Raw genomic sequence first — 22962 nt, forward strand, 5'->3', positions numbered from 1 at the left:
TAGATATACATGAATTAGTAGCAAGACCTAAGGAATACCTGATACCAATAGCCCAATTGATCCAACAGCAAATACGTGAAGTTAATGCGGTGCAACAAGCGGTGGAAACACCCTGGTGGGCAATCCCCGAGGATGTGACTTTACATCCACTAGTCCGCACTCTGAGCGTATTCCTAATGGGGATCCAGGCCCTAACTGTTGTGGTTTTAATAGGAATGTGCTGCTATATGATCCGTCGAGCAAGGAACGCTAACCTGCAGGGTCGAGTAAATAAGGGAATGGAAATGGCAATCAACACTGCTGTTGTACACCAAACAATCATTTCACAGAGTGAGGAGTTAAAGCACACTCACTAAAGCACACTGAGTAACAAATCTGTTAAGATAAATTTTTCATAACTGTTAAATTGTTATATACATACATATACACACATATTACTCATTATATCACACAATCATATCAGTTTTGGCACAGGACTCACACAGCCACCATCCAACACGCTTCATTGATCTCTGAGCCAGTTTCAGTTACCAAGCGCACAGTGGGGTAATGTTGCACATATGTCTTATTACTCATCATATCGTATACATACATATACTCATACTCATATATTCCCAATATATAGCCATATATTCCATAATCTCCATTTATATCCTGGGCATAGTTTGCATGTCCCCACGAAGCCCTCAATGAGACACCAGATAGGCTACTAAATCCCACTTACCTACGGTCCCAGGCCTAACATTCCCAGGCCCTTACATAAGGGGCCCTAATAAATTGGATAATAAAATCTGTCTAACAGTCGTATGAGGGAATGTGCAGACACAAAGGACAGAGGGGGCATGAATGTATGGATAGTAAGATAAGATAACCAGGTAACAGTATTTAGCCCACTGGGTTATCTTTAGTCCATGCATTATGCTTTTCCGGGACGATGGGTAAACATCCTCCCCATAAAAAGACAAAAAGTGGGGGAATGTAGTAAGTACAGGCCCTAGGAAAGACCCAGTATGAGGCCTGAGGCCTGAACTAAAGTAATGGTCAGGACTTAGCTAAAGGCAAAATTAAGCTGTGAGCTGGAAGCTGGCCCTGCTCACAGAAGTTGGCAAGGAAAGGGCTGATGTTGCATAAACATATATCCACCTAGTATCAAAGTATAAACACGGTACCAGAACACCCTATAGTGGCACATTCCACTGATAACAAGGAACAGACTGACCCATCCCAGTGACAGGGGCAAAAAGGTAATATGAGGGATAGAGTTGTTTTGTTCAAATCAACATTTACAAGGTGAGAGGCGGCACCTGACTACATAGAGGGGTTGTACCTGGCTACGCAGAGGGGTTGTACCTGGTTACGTAGAGGGGTTGCACCTTAATACATCAGGAGTGATGTGTAACTTGTTTGTACCTGTGTATAAGAATGCATCTCTGGGGCGCTGTCTTTGTCCGGCTTAGGGGGCAGTGGAAAGTCCTGCCACTGACTACGTCGAGTCCATTGCCAAGAGGCACTTTCTCATAGTATGCCCTGAGTTAGGCTAAGAAACCTACAGGGAACTGCCATTGTGTCCAAGATCGCAGTAAACCTGGCCGACGTGACTTTGCACCTTACTAGAGTCTGTGGTCATTGGGGGTTCTCTTTGGGTCTGCTGTGCCAGCTATCTGCGCAGAGCTGGGACAGCACACAGAGGGAACACGCATGCAGCTGAGTGATATCAACACTGAACAGAGCAGAGCACCACACCGGTAGCATCTGACAACACTGGTGACCCCGACCGCTGATCTGGTAAGTAAGCGAACATGCCATGGAAAGAATCACAATCTAACATGGCAGCAAACCTCGAGCTAGTGAACCCCCTGATCCCCTCCCTTATGATTCCCATGGAGTTTGATAACTCTTGGACCCGCTGGATTGCCAGTAAAGGGGGTCCATATGAATTTAAAAAAGAGAGAGGGGAAACATGGACTGGCATATGTAGAGCAATGGTAGAAACTGAGGCTCTGAGAAATAGTAATAAGAGTAAAAAAGCAAGAATTTTACAACTCATGTCTATGGCAGTGAGATGGCTTAGACAGGGGAAACAGACTGTATCGGCGTATAGAGAGAAACCCGACTAGTGTGAAGGCCTTTGCAATATGTAATCTTCTAGGTGTAAAAATTGTACAGGCTACATTACCACCCTGTGACATCATCAACAAAGTGCCCATTTGTGCCTGGGTAGCGGGACCTGCTATGGGAGGGAGGATACAGCAAGGACTCAGCATCGGTGGCCAGGGTCTGGGATCCTCCACAGCTCTAGATCCCCAAACCTCTCCTCTCTCCCACTGACCCATGCAGACAACTTCCTGGGTGCCTTCCTCCACATGCCCATCCCCTTCTTCCCATTACTCTCAGCCATCACCAACCTCCCGGCACCTTGGGAACTTCTTGTATTTTCTCATTCATCTCTCACTAATCCTACCTCCCTGCTGCTTCTTAGCTCTAACCCTGCGCACATCCTCCCGTATCCTGGCACCCCGAGAATTATTCTACTCCCCCCTCTTCTCCACCCCTCCCACAGCTCTTCTTATCCCTTCACCCATGGGACCCTGAATGGCAACATTACACGCTCTCCTAAAAGAGCTCATCTGACTGTTCATACAAACCATGCATGAGTCATACACCTAATTTACTCAATTTAGAATTCTACAGGAAGCCTATTTTCCTCTTTAAATGAGGAAAAGCCATGAAAGATACAGTTATTAATACAGTTACTAATGTAGCCAATAAGGATACATTAAATGCAATTTTAAAATGACTGACGGCACCAAAACACATGTCCAAAAATGACACTAGGCCAAAAAAGGGGGGCAAGGAAAGCCTGCAAAACTTGTATATGACAAATAAAGGTACAAAGTTATTACTACTCAGGTTCTTTAGAGACCCCACAGCTTCTAATAACCCAGGGGACAGGACTCCTTACCCTCCAGCAAGACCACCGTCTCATAGTTCTCCTGCATGATGTCCTGTGTAGAGGGCTCTCTGAGTGGGGTCCAGCAGAGCCCCCTCTCCCCTGGTGAAATACACAGCCACCTCCTCAAAGGTCACTGGCCCCTGAAAAAGCAAGAGTTCAACACTCAGTACTTGCTGCCGCACTCACAGCCCCACTATTCAGGGAACAGCAGCACCACGTAAATGGAAGCTCCGGGAGGCACATGTTAACAGAGTCCCATCCCCACTTTGCTGAGAGCAGCCAGGAGGCATCAGAGGTAGAAAGAGAGAACCTTTGCGTCTCCCAGGTGACAGACGAGGCAGGGTTGTCGTCACATTTTATCAAGTATACCTACTAGCCAGGGCTAGATCTAGAGATGGGGCTAATCTCTGCACCCTGATGTAGGAATCCCAACACTCTCTCAAATTAAATATATGGAAGAAAGGGGAAGTCAATAGTAAAGAATAGAAGTTAGAAAGTCAGAATTGTAGAAAGTTGGTAAGAGAAGCTATCAGAAATTCAATGATCAACCAATGAAAATAAGAAGGAAGTTTTAAAAGTATATTAAGTACAAAAATAATCCTAACAATGGTAGTGGTAAATTACTAGATGGAAATGGCAGAATTATCAAAAATAATGCAGAAGAGGTAAAAGTGTTCAATAAATATTTCACTTCTGGATTTGGAGAAAAACAGATGATGTATGGGGAGAGGGATAGCTCAGTGGTTTGAGCATTGCCCTGCTAAACCCAGGGTTTAGTTCAATCCTTGAGGGGGCAACTTAGGATCTCTCGGGCAAAATCAGTACTTGGTCCTGCTAGTGAAGACAGGGGGCTGGATCTATGACCTTTTCAAGGTCCCTTCCAGTTCTAGGAGATAAAGTTAATTAATGGAGATCTCCTAAGCCATATAAGATATTGACGACAACCGTTTTTCCATCCCGACAATAACTCACGAGGATGTTAAACAGCAGGTATTACAGATAGACAGATTTAAATAAGCAGGTCCAGATAAATTGTAATCAAGAGTTTTGAAAGACCTGGTGGAGGAGTGTGGAGGACTGTTAATATTGATTTTAATTAGGACTTGGAAACTGGGGAAATTCCAAAAGACTGGATAAAGCTAATGCTGTGCCAAATATTTAAAAGTTTAAAAGAGATGACCCAGCTAATTACAAGAGTGTCAGTCTGACATCAATACTGGCCAAGATAATGGAGCAGCAAATATGGATTTAATTAATAAAAGAATTAAAGGAGGGTAATATAATTAGGACCAATTAAAAAGGTTTCAGAGACAACAGATCCAATCAAACTAACTGGATATCCTTATTGGATGAGATCTAAAGTTTGGTTGCAGCTAATAGTATTGATATAATATACCAAGACTTCTGTAAGGCATATGACTTGGTTCGGCACGTCATTTTGACTAGAAAACTAGAAAGATACAAAATAAACACAGCATACATTAAATAGATTAAAAACTATGATTGTAAATGGGAAACCATGGTGGAGTAGAGTTCTTTCTAGCGGGTTCCCACAAGGATTGGTTCTTGGCTCTGTGCTATTTAACATTCTTATCAATGGCCTGGAACAGAATATAAAATCATCACTGATAAAGTTTGTCGTTGCCACAAAGGTTGGGGGTGGTGGTAACTAATGAAGTGTCAGTAGATTCAGGCTCCAGCATTGGGAGTCTGAGAAATTGTCCCAGCCCTGGTTGGAGGATTATTTCCTGTTCCACAAAGAGGGGAAGTTCCATTCCCAATCCCTGCACCTTAAAATTAGGCCCTGACACTACACTCCACATTCAGCATAATGGTATGATTATAAAATGATGAGGACATAATTATGATGGATTTAGTGCAAGACGCGTCATGTTCAGTATCATTTGAAAAGTTATGAGTTGCTGAATATGATTGTCCTATTTATGTGTATGTATCATGTTCGCATCTGAAGTTATGGATATTGACTATGTATCTGTCTTTCAAATGTGCTTACACAATGAGACTTTCAGGTACAACAAAGAAGCCAGACAGTGTTGATGGCTCATCAACAAAGACAATGGACCATGGAAGAGTTTAGCCTTCCTCTGAATGTTTCAGCCAGCCTAGGAGTCATGGCTACTATGACTCAGCAGGCCATACTAGGGCACTTGACCATACCACATGACACTAAACTCCATTTTGGTATCTTTGTATTCTTCCACAAACTGGACTGGGAACTGAGTTTGGAACAAAGGGTTCCTGCCATATGGAAAAGCTACATAAGGTGGGGTGTGACATCATCTCCTGGCCTCATTCCGCACACAAGAAAAGTCCTGGAAACATCTCAGTAACAAAGACTGAACTGGGAAAAAGTGTTGGTCCCAGGGCAAAGGGATTTCTAGCTTGTGTATGGAAACTTGGGGGACTTCTTGTACCATCAGTCAGGGTGAGAAATAGCTAATTCAAATTTTATCCAGACAGTATGTTAGGCTTAGTTTGAGTTTTTGGTTATTTGCTAAGTAACCTGCTTTGACCTGTTTGCTAACACTTATCGCTGGGAAATTGGCGTTGTCATCTATCTGTGGCTTAGGTAAAGCACTCAGGTAGCTTAGTTGGATGTATGGCGCCACCTGCTGTCCTGTTGGGTGATACAGGGCGTGGAGAGGCTGGTTGAATCTCCAGTAAAGCAGTGTGAGAAGGGCCAGCCCAGCTTGAGAGTTAGAGGGCACAGCGGTTCCCAGAAGCCCCCCAGACTGCATCCCGGGGTGACAACCCATCACACCCTAGAGTACACAAGTCTCAGGAGCTTTGTCACATCCTTCGCCCTCCCATTCCACACCCTAGATAGTTCCTGCCTCCCACTACCTCTAGCAGATCCCACCCTCCTATACATTTACTTCTCCTCTCCCTCCAAGCAGAACCCACCACCAGCTCCCTGATAATCCCTTACCTGAGCCAGATCCATTGCAGCCATTTCCTTCCCCCTGGGAGGACGGGATGGTTTGGGGCAAAATGTGGAGAATCCATAGCCTGCCAGGGCAAGAAGGGCAATGTCAGAGAATTCAGACAGGGTTTTTGTCCTTTCCACATGTTGATTCCCCCCAGCATTTTTCTTTGGTAGTGGACATTCTAGATTCTGCCAAGCACAGAGTGACCTTATTCCAGTACAGGCGTAGCCCCCTCTCACCAGGGTGTAACCCTCTGAGACATAGTGAAACCCTCCCAGTAGCAGAGTCTCTCTGTACACTTATAGTTTGTGGACGATACCAAGCTGGGAGGGGTTGCAAGTGCTTTGGAGGATAGAATTAAAATTCAAAATCCGTCACTCCACACTAGATAGCTTAACTGCTGAATTGTCTCTTTCCATTTTGACCGTTTCTTCCTGTTCCCTCCAAGCAGAACCCTGCCACCAGGCTCTTTTGATAGAGGGTCCCTTACCCTGCAGCCAATCGATTTTGCAGCCGTTTCTTTCTTACCGCCTGGGAGGTTTCTGGCAATATATGTGCCGGGAACATGGACAATCCGTATCCTGCCAGGGCAAGAAGGGCAATTCGCGAGATGGTAGAATTCAGTACAGGTCCTTTCCAATGTCGATTCCTCCCCAGCACTCAATTCCCTGGCTAGTGGACATTCTCCAATAGATTCTGCACTCTGTCAAGCACAGAGTGAATTCCAGTGACAAGCAGGTAGCCCCTCTCAGATTCACCAAGGGGTGTAACCCTCTGAGGACATAGTGAAACCCATGCCCTTATAAGAGCTTCAAAAGTTGTACACTTTATAGTTGTGGACAATACCAAGCTGGGAGGGTTGCAAGTGCTTTGGAGGATAGAATCCAAAAATTTAGAAAATCATCTGGAGTAAAACTGGAGAAATGGTCTGAAGTATATAGGATGAAATTCAATTAAGGACAAATCCAAAGTACTCCACTTAGGAAGGAACAATCAGTTGCACATTATACAAGACAGGAAATGACTGGCCTAGGGAGAAGAACTGCAAGGAAACGGATCTGGGAGTCAACAGCAATGGCATCACAAGCTAAATATGAGTCAACAGAGTTGTTACACTGTTGCAAAAAAGCAAGTATATTATTCTGAGATGTATTAGCAGGATTATTGTAAGCAAGACAAGAAGTAATTCTTCTCGAGTTATCTCTACTTCCGTACTGATTAGGTCTCAAATGGAGAGTGTGCAATTCCAGTTCTGGGTGCCACATTTTCAGGAAAGATGTGGAAAAATTGGAGAAAGTCCAGAGAAGAGCAACAAAAATGATTAAAGGTCTAGAGAACATGACCTATGAGGGAAGACGGAAAAAATTGTGTTTGTTTAGTCTGGAGAAGATATGATCAGCTTTCAAGTACATAAAGTTTTCATTTCAAGGAGGAAGGAGAAACATTGTCTTCTTAACCTCTTGGGACAGGACAAGAAGCAATGGGCTTAAATTGCAGCAAGGAAGGTTTTAGGTTGGACATTAGGAAAGCTCCCAAACTGTCAGGGTGGTTAAGCACTGGTTCTGCAAATAATTGCCTAGGGAGGTTGTGGAATCTCCATCATTGGGGATTTTTAAGAGCAGGCTGGACAAACACCTCTCAGGGATGGTCTAGATCAGGGGTGGCCAACATGTGGCTCTTTAGAATTTAATATGCAGCTCCTTGTATAGGTACCAACTCCGGGGTTGGAGCTACAAACCAACTTTCCAATGTGCTGGGTGTGCTCACTACTCAGCTACAGGCCTGCCCCACTCCACCCTTCCACTCCCTTTCCTGAGCCTGGGCAGTGCCCTCGCTCCATTCCCCGCCCCCACCCAATGTCTGCATAGCATTAACAGCTGATCGGAGGTGCAAAGGAGGGGGAGGTGCTGATTACTGTGGCTTCCCATGGCTGGGAGCTGATGGGCTGATGGGGGCTGCTGACGTATTACTGTGATTTTTTGGCAATGTACATTGCTAAATTCTGGCTCCTTCTCAGGCTCAGTTTGGCCACTCCTGGTCTAGATAATACTTCGTCCTGCCTTGAGTGCAGGGGACTGGACTAGCTCCCCTCGAGGTCCCTTCCACTTCTGTGATTCTATGAACCAAGGCCAGAGAAGAGCAGAATCAAAGGAGTCACTCTGGGGATTCTCCCTGTCATTATTCCAAGGCAGCTCTCTCAGGTTAACTAAGTTATTTGATGCTCCAGACTTTATACAGTCTCTCCTGGGAGTGCCCCTTTCATCGGCTGGGCCTACTTTTAGCTTTTGGAAGCTCGTGACCCCAAGGCTCTGAGACTGGCCTTCTTGCCTCAAACACATCTTGTTTTCTTTCTGTGGGTTCCCAGTGAGTCCAAATAGTAGATACTGCCTCATACAGACGTGAGCAATAACCAGATGTGTTTTAGTGTTTGGACTTTATTGAATGCTTGTGAGTTGCTGCCTGGGTTAACATCTGACTAGTTGCACTGTGAGCCTCTCTGGCTCTGTAAATCACCAGACAGGCAGAAACTTTACCTATGTGAAGTGCTGCTGAATGGCAACAGAATGCATTTACACCCTGCCTGGCAGGAAAGGTCCATCAACATACCAGATAGACTATTATGGGATGTCCTTAAAGAAGACACAAGACTGAGTGTTGTGCTCTGGGACCTCCCATTAGCTGAGTTTGCAACTAACAGCACATGGTAGGAAGGGGATGAAAAACCCCATGCAGAAGGAACTGATTATCTGTATGCTGCTTGGACTCTGGGGGGCAAAGTTTCTAGCATAAGCAAGAGATCCCCAGCTGCTTAGAAGGGTTAGTCCTAAAGAATATGTAGAGCCTGAGGCTTATTATAGAAGCTTCCATTACCTTTTGAAATTTAAGACTCTAACTTTGTCTGCATCTGCTTTAACCTGCTTTAGCTTTGTAAACAACTCATTTCCTTTTACAGAAATCTTAATACAGGTTATTACAGGACTGGCTACAAGTGTTGTCTTTGTTGGAAGATCTAAGATTCAATTGACCTAACAGGAAGTGCTGGTCTTTGGGACTGGCAGAAAACCTGAACATTGCTGTCATTTGTGGTGTAAGCAGTGGCCTCTCAACCAGGGGTCGGGGCCCACTAGCACTAGAGGTTTCAGAGGGGCCGTCCAGCAAGGCCAGCATTAGACTTAAACTGAGTGGCCAGGGCACAAAGCTGAAGTCCCAGCACATCCTGAAGTCCAGGGCCCTGAGCCCCACCACCTGGGGCTGAAGCCACAGCCTAAGCAATGTAGCATTGTACGGGCCCCAGGCAATTCCCCTGGTTGCTACTCCCTAACGCCAGCCCTTGCTTTTGTATGCAGAATACCAGTTATTGTGAGCCACATGGGCCATGAAGTTTTTATAGCATGTTGGGGGTGTAAGGGACCATCTGTCACAAAGGTTGACTCACCTGCGTGGTGAGATATATGGGATGAACCAACGGGACTGTCTGTAATTCCATGTTATTGCTGTTACAGTGCCTGGAGCGGTTACACTGGATTCTTGGTTGGTAAAATCTACATATTGACCTCACAACCAATTTGGAGTTTGTTCCCTGCTTCTTACCAGTCTGCCTGAGGCGGGTGCTCATGCTCTCGAGTCACTGGAGACAGCGTTACAAAGACTTACGAGCGCAATGCCACCACCTCCAATTTGCAGCACTGCAGAGCAGGCTTTACAGGAACACAGCGTGGGCCAAATGGTCTACAGACTCACTCTAGCCCCAGTTCTCCTCCAGTGCACATCAGCATCCCAGCAACCTTCAAGGAGGGTCAAGGCTGCCGCTCCTTCAGTGATGATGGATCTCCAACATAGCATCACCCCCCCCACCCCATGACCCGCCTTGTCTCCTCAGACAGAAATGAGTGACAGAGGGTGCACAGTGGCTCCTGGGGGGGGCGGGTAGGAAGAGGGATAACAAAACACATTTTCTGGGGTCACCCCTCAGGAAGTGAAGGTGACAGACATTGTGGTGGCAGTAAAGGGAAAGGAGAGGGAGTGGGAGCAGCACCTTCAAAGGCAATGCTGCCAGTGGGTCTCCCCATCACATCAGGTATAGGGCTGAGTCCCGGGTGCCTGTGAAGGGCTATATAAACCCCATGCGGGCACAGAAGGGATATACCCATCTCATAGAGCTAGAAGAGACTTGGAAAGGTCATCAAGTCCAGCCCTCTGCCTTCACTAGCAGGACAAAGTACTGATTTTGCCTCAAATCCCTAAGGGGCCCCCTCAAGCACTGAACTCATAACTCTGGGTTTAGCAGGCTCATGCTCAAACCACTGAGCTATCCCTACTGCTTTAGTCTGGACTGGCCCAGCCCCTCCACACCCGCAAACCATGCCAGCACTGGAGCAGGAGTTAACAGGAGAGACCCACTCTACTTACAAAACTATCCCTCTTCCATGCATATTATCTGCGCACAGTTCAGCTTTAAGATGCTAAACAAATCTATCAATGAACTAGAAACAGTCATGCTCTCATCGCAAATATTAATACAATATTTTCTGATACTGGAAAGGAGCCCAGACATTTGCACTGCAATTAAAGAGCTCCTTCACCTGACCCCCGTGAGCTTGAGTCAGCTGGCATGGGCCTGCTGGGGGGGTTCAATGGCAGGGTAGAGATACCCTTGCTGTCTGTTCAGCACCAGTTAACTTGGTCTGTGTCTGTGCAGGAACCCTGCACAACAGGGGGCCTTGACCTCAGTCGGGGTCTCTGCAACTCCTGTCATTACAGGATCCCTGATTTTGTTTAGGGTCCCTGCAGCCTCTGGCAAAATGTGGGGGCAGGATCTCTCTCAGGGTCTCTGCAGTGCCCAGTACAGTGATGGGGAGTGATCTGGGTTGGGGTCAGTGCAGTGCCAGGCCCAACAGGGACACAGATCTCAGTCGAGGTCTCAGAAGTGCCCAACACAATGGGGGCACAAATCTATACCACAGTTGTGTGTTGCCCAGCACAAGGGGGGTCGTGATCTCCATCCAGGTCTCAGTTTTACCTGGCACAATGGGGGGCCTGATGTCAGATGGGGTCTCTGCAGTGCACAGCACAACAGGGCATAGATCTCACTTGGGGTCTCCACAGCACTTGTCACAACAGTGGGGTCTGACCTCTGTTGGGGTCTCTGCAGCGCCTGGCAGAACAGGGCCCAGATCTCACTTGGGGTCTCTGCAGCTCCAGGAACAACAAGGTCCCTGCTCTCTGTAGGAGTCTGTGCAGTTCCTGGCACAACCAGTGCTCCAAACTTGGTCAGGGTTTGTGCAGTGCCCAGCACACTGGGGGACCTGATCTCAGGCAAGGCCTGAGCCACGCTCAGTATGATATGAGCCCTGATCTCAGTCAGACACCTGGGGAGAAAAGTGGGAAGATTATCAAGAATTTGATATCAGTATTTCAGAACTGAGGAGAAAATGGGACAAAAACTAAATATTTGCCAATGTAAGAGAGAAACATCAACATCTGGGGAGATTTTATGTCACCATTCAACAGTTCAAGAGAAAAGAAGGGAAACTTGAGGGGATGATACAGCGATATTCCACCAACAACAGAATGGGACGGATTCTTCTTGCCTCACACTCACACCGCCAGGAGGGAGCCCTAGGTGATGTCTTTTCACAGGGGAAAGGAGTGAGGCTGGAGCCAGAAGGTCACTGGCTGTAGGGAGGGGCTGACAGTGGGGTCTGGGAATGTGACTAGCAAGCAGTGGGGGGCCTGTTGGGTCAGGCAGGGTGAGGGAGGAGAAGTAGCTGGGACTGAGAAACCTGCAGCTGGGCTGACTCCATGGGGGACACTTACTCCTCCCTCCCCTTCCTGGACCTTCCCATTCCCTGTTGCCAGCAGAGAGTGTCCAGCCCCCCCCCCCCAGCCTCTGCCCATTCACCCTCTGCCCAGGTCAGAAATCACTGGGGGGAACCATTTCCCACCCGCACAAGGACAAATCCCTGCAGGTGAAAATGGGGGAACCCCCCAACCTGAGATCTGAACTGGCCACTGGCGAAGGGGAGAGAAAATGGGGCACGATGGGGGGGGAACAGGGAACTTCTCAGGGGTTGGGGGGGGTCACCCTGGGGGGGGCTCGTTGCTCTCTAGGGAGAAAGGGGGCAGGACGGGAGGGGAGGGGGTCCCCACGGGGGGGCAGCGGTAAATCCGAGGGATCTCAGCCCCCCCCTTTCTCTCCCCACGCTCCTCGGGGGTCACCTGCCCCCCCCCCCGCCATGTCCGGGCTGCACAGACATTTCCCCCCCGCCCCTTTCCCAGCCCCGCCCGGTCTCACCCCCCGCCCCGCCCGGCCCCACGGGGGGTAACGGGTCTCACCGGCACAACCCTCCTGCTCCGCCCGCCCGCAGCTCCAGCGGGTACCACCAGCAGCGGGTGACGCGGCCTCTGCGCATGCGGACTCTCCCCCTCCCCGATCTGCGCATGCCCAGAGGCCCACACGGCACTAAACCCCCTCCCGGCCCTGGGAGAGGCTCCAACGGCGGGAGCCCCGCGCGAGCCATGGCAAACCCTTCTCCGGCCCGGGAGAGCCGAGCCAGGCGCAGCGCCCAACGCTGCTCCTTCGCAGCCCGGCTCCGCCTCCCCGCCGACGTCACTTCCGGTCCAGGGAGAGTCAGGAACTACATCTCCCAGCCTGCCCCGGGGGGCGTCCCCCTCTCCAGCCCAGGGAAGGGAGGGGTCAGCAGGTGAAATCGCGCATGCTCCGTGCGAGCCCCGCTGGCGGGCGGGAGAACAAAGCTGCTGTTGCCCGCTCCGTGTGAGCCGGGCCTGGCGCCTCCGTGCTGTGGGGGGCCCCGGCCGGGGGGTCGGCCCGGCCCGCTGGGATGGAGTGAGAAGCCGGAATTTCCGGCGGGAGCCTGGGAGAAGCCTTGGGCCCGCTGGGACAGCGCCGCTCTGCGGGGGGAGGGAGAAGCCGGAATTGTCGGGGGGGGGCGGGGAAGGTCAGTGGGACGCGGGCGGGGGGGGGTTGAACTGTCTCTGGGGCAGCCAGGAAATCCCGGGGGGGGGGAAGTGGCAGGGGGGGAGGGGGTTAATTGGATCCTGTCCCTGTTTGTGCCACTTGCCTCTCGCCCCCGGTACAAATTCTCTCTAGTTCTGCCCCTTTTCTCTCTGTGTCTCACACGGGCTATAAATCCGGGGAGATTCGCCCCCCCCGCCCCCAGTGATCAGCTCTCTCGTCTCCCCCGATTCCCCCCCCCTCTCTCCATGATTCTGATTTTCCACCTTTCAGTTGCATTTGTCCCACTTTTTTTCTGCAAATCTCAAGGTTGATATAAATACCCTAAACATTTGCCCCACTCTCTCAGTTGTCTGCTTCTAATTGAATATGCCCTGAGATTTTCCCTTTTTCTCTAATTATAAAATACCAAGACAATCTCAGATTTTTACACCTTTTCTCATCTCTTGAACATGGAATAAAATGTTTGCAAATGTTGCCCATTTCCTCTCTATTCATTTAACAAATATTGATGTGAAACACTGAGATTTTTACCTCATCTCAGATATAAACTGATAAAAAATCCCTTTGATTTTCCACCTTCCTCTCTATTATTTGCAAAAATAGACCAAAATCTCTCAGATTTCCAGCCCTTCTCTTTCATTTGTGTGTTATTTTCAAATGTCAATTAAAAATCCTTTCATGTTTGGGGCTGTTTCCCATGTTCCTCAATCCCAGCAACTTCTCCTTTCTTGGAGGAAACCTGTTGCCCTGAAGTCATTTCTCCATCCTGGAGGTTGCAGGGGGTTAAATTTCCCAGTGTTGATCTTTCTCCTCTTCTTTCAGAACCATTTCTTCCCCCCTTTATCTCTGTTAAAATGTTTGCCGATGAAAGAGACCAGCCACATCTTTAATACCCATCAAAGCCAGAGGCCTCCCCATGTTTGGGGATCAGTGGTTCCCAGCTGGTAACAGGAGAGTTGGCTGGACCCTTTTTTTTTTCTCCAGCTGGCATGGGATGAGGAGGTCACTCTGAGTGCAGCAGGGTCCAGAAGTATCCCAAATCCCATGACAAAGGGTCTCTGTGAGGGATTGATTCCCACAGTGCTAAGATGTAGCCACCTCTGGGGTGGATCCATGGTGGCCATTATTTGCTAGTGACAGGGCCATGGACATTTCTTACCCTTCCAGGCCTTCCATTCTCCTGTTAAAGAGCAGCATCCCAGGGGTCCCTCTGCCTGTGTGACTGGCCAGCAGGGAGTGGTGATAACTTTCTATCCACTTCTCACAGACTGTGAGGTAACACTGTTGTGCTCTGGGGCAGAGGTGTCTGTGGGAGATTCAGCTGGGCTGAAGGGCCTTGTGGTAGTGGAGTTTGGAGTGACTGGGCAGGTGGGACCCTAATCAGCTTGGGGGTTTTGGAGGTTTGGGGGGGGGTGGTTTCTGATGTGCCCAGTCCTGAGGCTTTGGGTCCTGGAGGTGGGTGTCGCTGGGGGGCTCTGGTGGCTGCAGAACAGTGGGGTGGTATCTCTTGGGGAGGCTGGGATCAGGGGGTTACAGGGGAGCCTGTGCTGTGTGCCAGGGGCTGTCTGGGCTTCCCCGGCTGGTCTCCTGGGATCATTGCCATGCCCAGTGCACAAGAGCGCGTGGGGGGGAGGGAGTGGAGCTCTGGCACTAGGTCAGGGGATGCCAGGGCAAGCAAAGTGAGGGGTCCACTGAAAAGCATCAGGGTCCTGCTGGGTGGAGGAGGGGGTCCCAGACACAACATAGCAGATCCTGCTGGAGGGCAGGTGGGGTGTCCTAGGCAGGCAGTGAGGACTGAGTTCCTGGTGGGGGGGGTCCCTGGCTGCTGGGGGCTCTTGTGGGGGGAACCCTTTTGGGATTTCCAACCTGGCAGTCATGGTCTGGTGGGGGTTCTCTGGCCAGTGGGGCTTTGAGGGTATCTGGGGTCCCTGGCCAGGGACTCTGGGGGCTGCGTCCAGGGAATATCTGGTGGGCCCTCTGGCTGGGGGTTCTGGGCTCTGGTACTGGGGGGTGTCTGGGGGCTTCTACTAACCATGATCCTTCTCTCTGATCAACTTGTGCCAGAGTCCTGGCTCCAAGCACTGCCCAGCATTCCCCAGTCACGTGCCCTGTCACTGTGATAACTTTCTATCCACTTATCAAACACTGTGAGTGTGAAATCACAGATTTTGCTTTTCTCCTCTTTTGACAACTGCAGGAACTTTTGGTTCCGTTTAGAAAATTTGTGCCCCAGTCCTTGTTCTCAATCTGGGGGTGAGGGAGGTGGGAAGGGGGTCAGCACTGCCACACGATGGTCTTTTCCACAGCATTCTGGACTCATTCTTTCTGAAATCTGGTGTCATTGAGACCATTGTTAATCCAGAGTCACTGCATGGAAAGACAAGGAGTGACTCCAGATGGACAGTGGGGCAAATGAGATCAGCAATTCTCCCTGTGAGGAGGGGCTCTCATTAGCTGCTCTCCCCAGAGAGCTAAAGGAGGGAAGCTGCTCAAACGCTCTGTCCCTCTCTGCTCAGGATATGGGTTCAGCTTCCTGGGTCAGACGCTGCAGCCTCCATTGTGATCTGGGAGACCAGGCTTGGCAGCTGCTGCTCCCCAGTGGGGTTCTGTGCTGGGATGTCACCTTAATTAAAGCTTCTTCTCTGCCCGGCCCAGGGGATGACTTTCTCCAGCTGGTCCTAGCCCCCTAGGGCAGCCCTGGGCCCTGTTAATACTAAATTCTGAGCCCAAGACTCCAAGTAACTGAAAGAACGAAGGGAAATGCTGGGGTCTGGCCTTAAAATGACTCCACACAAACAGACCCCCCCTCATTTCTCGTCCCATTAGCAATTGCAGGATAAATCCAGCCATGGGGAGCAAACTACCCAGGAATGGGACTTTCCTACCAGACAGGCAGGGAGAGGGGATGGGAAAAGGAGAAGAGAGATTGTCATAAAAGGGGCAGATAGTTAAGGGTTAATAGAACAGGATAACTTCTCATCAGATTTTTGTCTGTAAGAAGTACAATCCACGTCATTGGAGCTCTAGTGAGCCTGGCTATCAGGTGACAGAGGACCATCCTGTTCAATTTGGGAAGGGCTGTAAACAATTAGCAGAGTTAAAAGGCAGGGTTTAGTCAGAGGAGCAATTGATACAGGATAACTTTGTTTCTTTATTTGCAAATATGTGTTTTTGGTTTTGCTGGAAGGATTGTATTTGACGCTGGGGAGGGTTTCTCCCTAGTGTCTATAAGCTGAAAGACCCTGTAACAGTTTTCCAACATGATTTTACAGAGATCAATTTTTTACTTTTTTTCTTTTCTTTATTTGCAAATGTAGATTTTCCTTGTTTAAGAACCTGATTGTCTTTTATATGTTCTGAGACCCCAGGGCTGGAGGGTCTGGACTCACCAGGGAAAGAGGTACCTATTCCAGAGAAGGGGGGAGGAAAAGTCTAATTTCTCTCTGTTCTCTAGGATCATCGAGCTCCCCCTCCCCCTCCCTTGTCCTCTTAAAGCAGCTCCTCAAGGGGCTCCCTGCTGCCCATGTGCATGGTGTCAAGGCAGTAGGGGGGGAACTATCACTTTCTGTTTATGTATTGGACAGTGGTATAAAATCCAGTCAAACAGTCCCCCTTTTCCAACTAGCAATATAAAATTCCCTCTTGTCAGGGAAAGTGCTGGGGGCTGGCATAAAAATGACTCTGCACAAGCAGCCCCCCTTCATTTCTTCTCCCATTAGCAATTGCCAGGAGAAAATCCAGCCGTGGGAGAGCAAAGCCCCCAGGAATGGGACTTTCCCAGCCAGAGGGGCAGGGAGAGAGGACAGGGGAAGGAGAGACTGAATGGGGCAGTGGTAGAAATGAGTAGGGGGAGAGATTTCCAGCTCTCTAATCCACCCAGACACAGGTATCTCAGGGTGGAGGGAAGGGATAGCTTAGTGGTTTGAGTATTGACCTTCAAAACCCAGGGTTGTGGGTTCAATCCTTGAGGTGGCCAACTCGGCCAAAAATTGGGGATTGGCCATGTTTTGAGCAAGGGGTTGGACTAGGTGACCTCCTGAGGTCCCTTCCAACCCTGCTAGGCTATGGGTCTGTGATCCCTGGGCAGAATCACATGCCAGTGAACAAGAAAAGGATCAGACAGAGGAAAAGCTGGTTCTTGACTCCATATTCCTGCTGCTGTGGGGTCAGTGTCCAAGAGAATCCCCCACAGTGACTCCTTTGGTTCTGCTCCTTTTCTGGCATTGTGTTCAGTCTTTGTTACGGGATGTGGGGAGGGAGAAGGGATATTAAAAATCTTTCTGTGGGCTTAGCCTGGCAGTAGGGGCCAGGTCTACACTGTAATAAAGAGATCGAGCATTTTCCCAGCATGGCAGACTCTAGGATGCTGTCTGCAGGGAAAGGGCCTGGGAGGATCACAATGTGAAATGAACTAAAGCCTGTTCTGAAACCCTCACAATTACCCTTCTCACCCTCCCAGGCTGCAGAATGACATCCGTCTTTCACTCCAGCACATCCCATCTTCCCATGGGACAAGGGAGAAAAATGGCTGCAGTGGATCAAGTTCAGGTAGGGATTATTGGGGGGTTACTGGTGCGCTTCTGCTGGAGGAGAGGGACAGCAAATACACTAGAGATGGGAAGGTTTGCACAGTCTGGTTTGGAGGTTGGAGCAGGGCAGGAAATTCACAGGGTGGGAAAGGGAGGAGGAGAGGTTGTGGCAAACCTGCTGGAAGTTGTTTAATAAGTGGCTTAGATTCTAGGAACAGACCCAGGAGGTTAGCAGATGGAAATGCTCTAATTTGTTCAACAGAAAATAACCCACCTTCATGGTGCTGAAAAAATGCAGCTTCTCACAATGAGGAGGGTGTTAGGCTTCCTTCCACAGAACTCTCCCTGGACCTTGCTAGGGGCTCCATCTCGTGTATCAGTCTGTGGCTAGTAGATGTGTGATGGATCTGCTGGGAGAGACAAGGGACTCTCTCTTCGTCCCCACACCCTGGTGTTTCCAGGATGCTCTGAGCCGCTGGGGGTTGGACTCTGTTGACTGCGGGCCACCCACAGCTTCCATTTGATTGGGAGTGTGAGTTGGGCAGTAGGTACTGAGTGTTGGATGCTTGCTATTTCAGGGACCAGTGACCTTCGAGGAGGTGGCTGTATATTTCACCAGGGAAGAGTGGGCTCTGCTGGACCCCACTCAGAGAGCCCTCTACAGAGCCGTCATGCAGGAGAACTATGAGAATGTGACCTCACTGGGTAAGGGTTACTGTCCTCTCTGTTCTTGAAAGGGGAAATGGAAAGAGAAGGTTTACACCAGCCCCACAATGCCACCTCTACTCTGCCCACTTTCAGCATCACCCCAATATGCCAGTGACACTCACACTGCCAGATACTCTCCCCTGCTGCAGAAAACTCTGGGATCAGAGCACAGGAGCAGTATCACACAGTGTCAAATATCTCCTCCTTGGTCAAGTAAAACGGAGGGTTAGGTCCAGCATAACAAGCAGAAGCGTCCTACCCCTGACCTTCACTGAAACCCTGAGCCTACTGCACCTGGACCAGAATGTGCTGGGGGTGTAGGAAACGGGTTGCTGGGGTCAGAGCTGCTGGTCCAGAGTTACTTATCACACAGACACTCTGCATCCTTGAATGCTGGCTGGGGGCATCCAGTGAGGGGAGCGCCAGCAGCAGAACACTGAACCTCACCCAGGATTACAGATGAGACAACTTCTCATTGCTCTGGATTTCACCCCAGCAGATGAAAATGGCTTAGGTTGGTAACGAAACTTCTTGAGACATGGAGAGTCTTGTTCCCCCATCACCATGTGTAATAACCACAATCTCTCTTCTCTGCAGGCTCCTTGGATTTTTGAGTCCCCTGTTCCGGAACTCACAAGACCCCGATTCTTATTTTTCACATTCTGCTTTTCCAGACTAATTAGTCTGTTGCTCCTGAATTATAGCTTCTAATTTCCCAGTGTTCTCCACACCCAGGGATTTTCCTACTCCCTCCCATTACACTGGACTCACTCAATTCCCTGTTACATAAAACACAGCCATACTGGGTCTGTCCAGAGGTCCACCCAGCCCTGTATACTGTCTTCAGACAGTGGCCAATGCCAGGTGCTCCAAAGGGAATGAACACAACAGGTAATCATCAAATGTTCCATCACGTGACATGCTTTGCCAGCTTCTAGCAAGCAGAGGCTACAGACATCTTCCCTGCCCACCCTGGCTAATGGCCATTGATGAACCTATGATGAACCTCCATGAATTTATCATGTTCTTCTTTTGTACTCTGTTATAGTCTTGGCCTTCACAACCTCCTCTGGCAGAGAGTCCACAGGTTGACTGTGCATTGTGTGAAGAAACACTTCCTTTTGTTTGTTTTATACCTGTTGCCTATACTTCTGTTTTTTTTGGTGATTCCTAGTCCTTGTGTTATGAGAAGTAGTAAATAACACTTCCTTATTTACTTTCTCCATGCCAGTCATCATTATATAGACCTCTCTCCTCTCCCCCCTTCGTCTCTTCCCAGCTGAAAAGTCACAGTCTTTTTAATCTCTCCTCGTACAGAAGCTCTTCCATACCCCTACTCACTTTTTTTGCCATTTTCTAAACCTTTTTCAATTCCATTATATCTTCTTTGAGATGGGGTGACCACATCTGCAGGCGGTATTTGAGATATGGGTGCACCATGGATTTATATAGAGGCAATTTGACATTTTCTGTCTTATTATCTATCCCTTTCCTAATGATTCCCAACATTCTGTTCGCTTTTTGACTGCCGCTGCACATTGAGTGGATGTTTTATAAGAACTATCCACAGTGAGTCCAAGATCCCTCTCTTGAGTGGGACAGGCTAATTTAGATGCCATCATTTTATATATATAGTTGGGATTATGTTTTCCAGTGGGCTGCACTATGTGCTATCTTGACATCTAGCACTGCTGAGATCCTGCATTCAGTAATATCTCTGCCTTTCCTGTTCCCTTTCTCCACTGAACCCCATCCACCCATGCTTCCTGTTCCCAGCTTCCCCGGGACACTCTCTTTGTCTCTGGGCCCGTCTGTCAGCAAGAAGCAGTGCCAGGGAGACTTGCCCTCTCTCTGGAGACTTCGATTTCTGGGACATAGATTTAGTTTCTCAGTGTTTTAGGAACTGCTTTTAAACCGAGTGTCTGTTACATTAACCACAGTGCAATCTGGAGTGTTGAACAGCTGTTACCCCTCAGTTCCCCGAGCTGGGGTGCTTTTTACATTGCTTTACTGTGAGAAAAACCACTGTGGGGCAGTTAACACACAGTCTCCAGCATGTAACTCACTCCCAGCCACACAGTATTGAGTGCTGCTAATCAGCGGCTCACGAATTGCAGTACTCCACTGGAGAACCCCAGAAAATTCTCTGGTCCTAGACTTCCCCCAGAAATGTGCATCTTGCTCTGTCCAGCACACTACTGAACAACGCAGGCTCATATGAAATCTGTCGTTTCATCAGTGGAAAATGACATGCGCCAACCTTGTTATCCCAAATGCAGTTTCCAACAACACTTCTATTCTATCTAACCAGCGTGTTTGGATTAAGCAAGATTGTTAGTCTATTTTTTTTTGGTAGTTAAGTGCCTGTGGGTAATGAGGCATTAAAGTCAGAATTGTTTACAAAAAAAATGCAAGCTAAAACACAAACTAATGTCTAACTTGGGAAGCTAAAATGGATTCAAAACCTCACCATATGCTAGGAAAGGCTGGCTGTCCTTTCAGCCAAGACTCCTCCTAACCCGCCCCTCCGGCCCAAATTCAGCTCATTGAGTTTTCATGAGCGGAGGGAAAGCGGGGAGAGAGAGCATCTCAAGTATTTTCCTCACTTCTTTTTATAACTCGTCATTTATACTAGAAGCAACTTCAGTTCTCAGCTGAGTGATGGTGACAGGCTGTCTGTTGTAGATATCAGCTTCCAGTGAAGGAATGTAAATATCTTCTTCACACCTTCCCCCTCCAGAGAACGACTATTTGACCAGCTGTTTGCCTTGCTGTCTCTGAGGAACTGGTTTGTGAGTGTTTGCCTTGCTGTCTCTGAGGAACTGGTTTGTAATTTTTTCAGTAATATAATACAGTAAAATCTCATAACTTTACATACAGTGTTGCTACACATATTTTAACAGGAGGATAATATTCAGTAGATTGTGTTTTCAAATGATACCTCACAAGTTGTACTATGTACAAAATTGGTTATAATTTTCTTGAAGAGTCAACATAGGGGTACAGACTGGCACACTGTCTGTGTTCCCAGCAGATATGTGGGTATTTCAATCCCTCAGAAGCAGAGTGTTTGGCATCTTCAAGGCCCTGGGGAGCTGGTCCTGGGATTTCACTGGTTTACAAAGTGTGACACTGTATGGAATTGAGGCACTTTATTATATTGATACCAATGTGATAAAATGGCAATGAATCATTCTAGATATGCCATGTAAAATGTAATGATTTTCCAAGTATGATGATTTTGTTTGTTTGTATCACCTTTGTATTGTGAGTTATAGATATTTAGAGTATATCTGTATTTCCAGACTTGTGCAGTGTTTCTGAGTGACACCCCCAGACATATGGGCATTAGCACTGCCTAGGCTGTTTGATGGCCCATTCAGGGTCATCAGGTGTACAAGGAACCCATGGAAAGGATCAAGGGCAGGAGTGGGCAAACCTTTTGTCCCAAGGGCTACATCAGAGTTGCAAAACTGTTTGGAGGACCAAGTAGGGAAGGCTCCCTTAACAGCTTGGCGCCGCCCATCCAAATTCCTGCCTCTGACTGCCCCCTTCAGAATCTTTGACTCATCTAAACCCCCCTGCTCCTTGTCCCCTGACCTCCCCCTCCTGAGACCATCCACTCTAACTGCTCTCTCAGGACTCCAACCCCTATGCTCCCTGTCCCCTGAATGCCCTGACCCCAACCCCCACATTCTCTGTACCCTGACACCCCCCGCCCCCAGACTTTCAAGCCAGCAACTTGCCAATACTGCTAAGAACCCAATATATAGATTTTGGAATGTATATGACTGCTTTCCCATTTAACAACTCCCTTTTTCTTTCTATCTTTTTTTTATAATAAACCTTTAGTTTTGATGCTAAAGGTGTAACGATGCTGGTTCTGGTGGGACCCAACTGAAAGTGCCAATTCAGGACAAATTGCTTCAAGCGGGGCAGTTACAGCCCAAGGCTGGGGTTTTTCCACCTCTAAGGGAAACCAAACCAGCCAGCCAGAGAGGACTTCAGTTTTACCACACTGGCTAACCACAAGTCGCACAAGCAATTCCCTTAGACACTCCAGTTTCCTAGTATCACCACCAGTGCCGCTTGCTATGGGGACAAATGGTTATGAAAACAAATACCCTAGTAAAAGAAAAAGGTTCTCCCGATCCCAAAGGACCAAGCCCCGGACAAAGGTCAATACACAAATCAGATCTTACCCACAAATTGTGCTGTTGCTGATCCTTTAGAATCTGAAACCTAAAGGCTTATTCGTAAAAGGAAAAAGAGCTAGAATTGTTTAAATGGAATCAATTTCATGCAGTAATGGCAAAGTTCTTGGTTCATCAGGCAGGCTAGGGAAAGCTGATACCAACTTGTCTGGGATGTCACCAGAAGCATAGCATAAGTTTGCAATACAGACAGTATAGAGACAATATTCATAACTTCAACTGCAAAAATGACACACGCATACAGACAGCATAATCATAACCAGCAAACCAGAACCTTGTCCTAGACACCTCAAATGCCAGCCTTTGTACAATTCTTGCTGCTAATATGTAACAGTGGTTGCAGCAGTGATTTACACAGTTACAGGTTCTGTCAACAGTTTCACAAAAGGACTGGCTGGCAGCAAGGTATTTTGGGTAAGATCCAAATCTAGAGTGACCCAGAAATGTGGCTGACCCTTTGGGGTCAGAAGAACACTTTGTGTGTGAGCAGAGTTTTTAAATAACCTCTCACTGTATTCTACCGAGGTGCTGATTGGGAGTCAGAACTGGGATGAGAAGAATGAGGGGGGATTTGATAGCTGCTTTCAACTAACTGAAAGGGGGTTCCAAAGAGGATGGATCTAGATTGTTC

At 48.3% G+C, this 22962-nt stretch overlaps 2 protein-coding genes across 9 annotated transcripts in view; one reads left to right on the forward strand and one right to left on the reverse strand.

Annotated features, from left to right (window-relative positions):
• The window catches only part of LOC116826460 (uncharacterized), a 290132-nt gene extending 284150 nt beyond the window's left edge, over positions 1-5982 (reverse strand). Inside the window, 1 exon segment of the mRNA XM_075071445.1 lies at positions 5904-5982. The gene's annotated coding sequence lies outside the window, so the exon portion shown is untranslated.
• Positions 1-22962, forward strand: part of LOC116826458 (uncharacterized) — a 614657-nt gene that overhangs the window by 588874 nt on the left and 2821 nt on the right. The window lies entirely within an intron of this gene.

Source organism: Chelonoidis abingdonii, chromosome 11 (genome assembly GCF_003597395.2).
Source record: "Chelonoidis abingdonii isolate Lonesome George chromosome 11, CheloAbing_2.0, whole genome shotgun sequence".
Lineage (NCBI taxonomy): Eukaryota > Metazoa > Chordata > Testudines > Testudinidae > Chelonoidis > Chelonoidis abingdonii.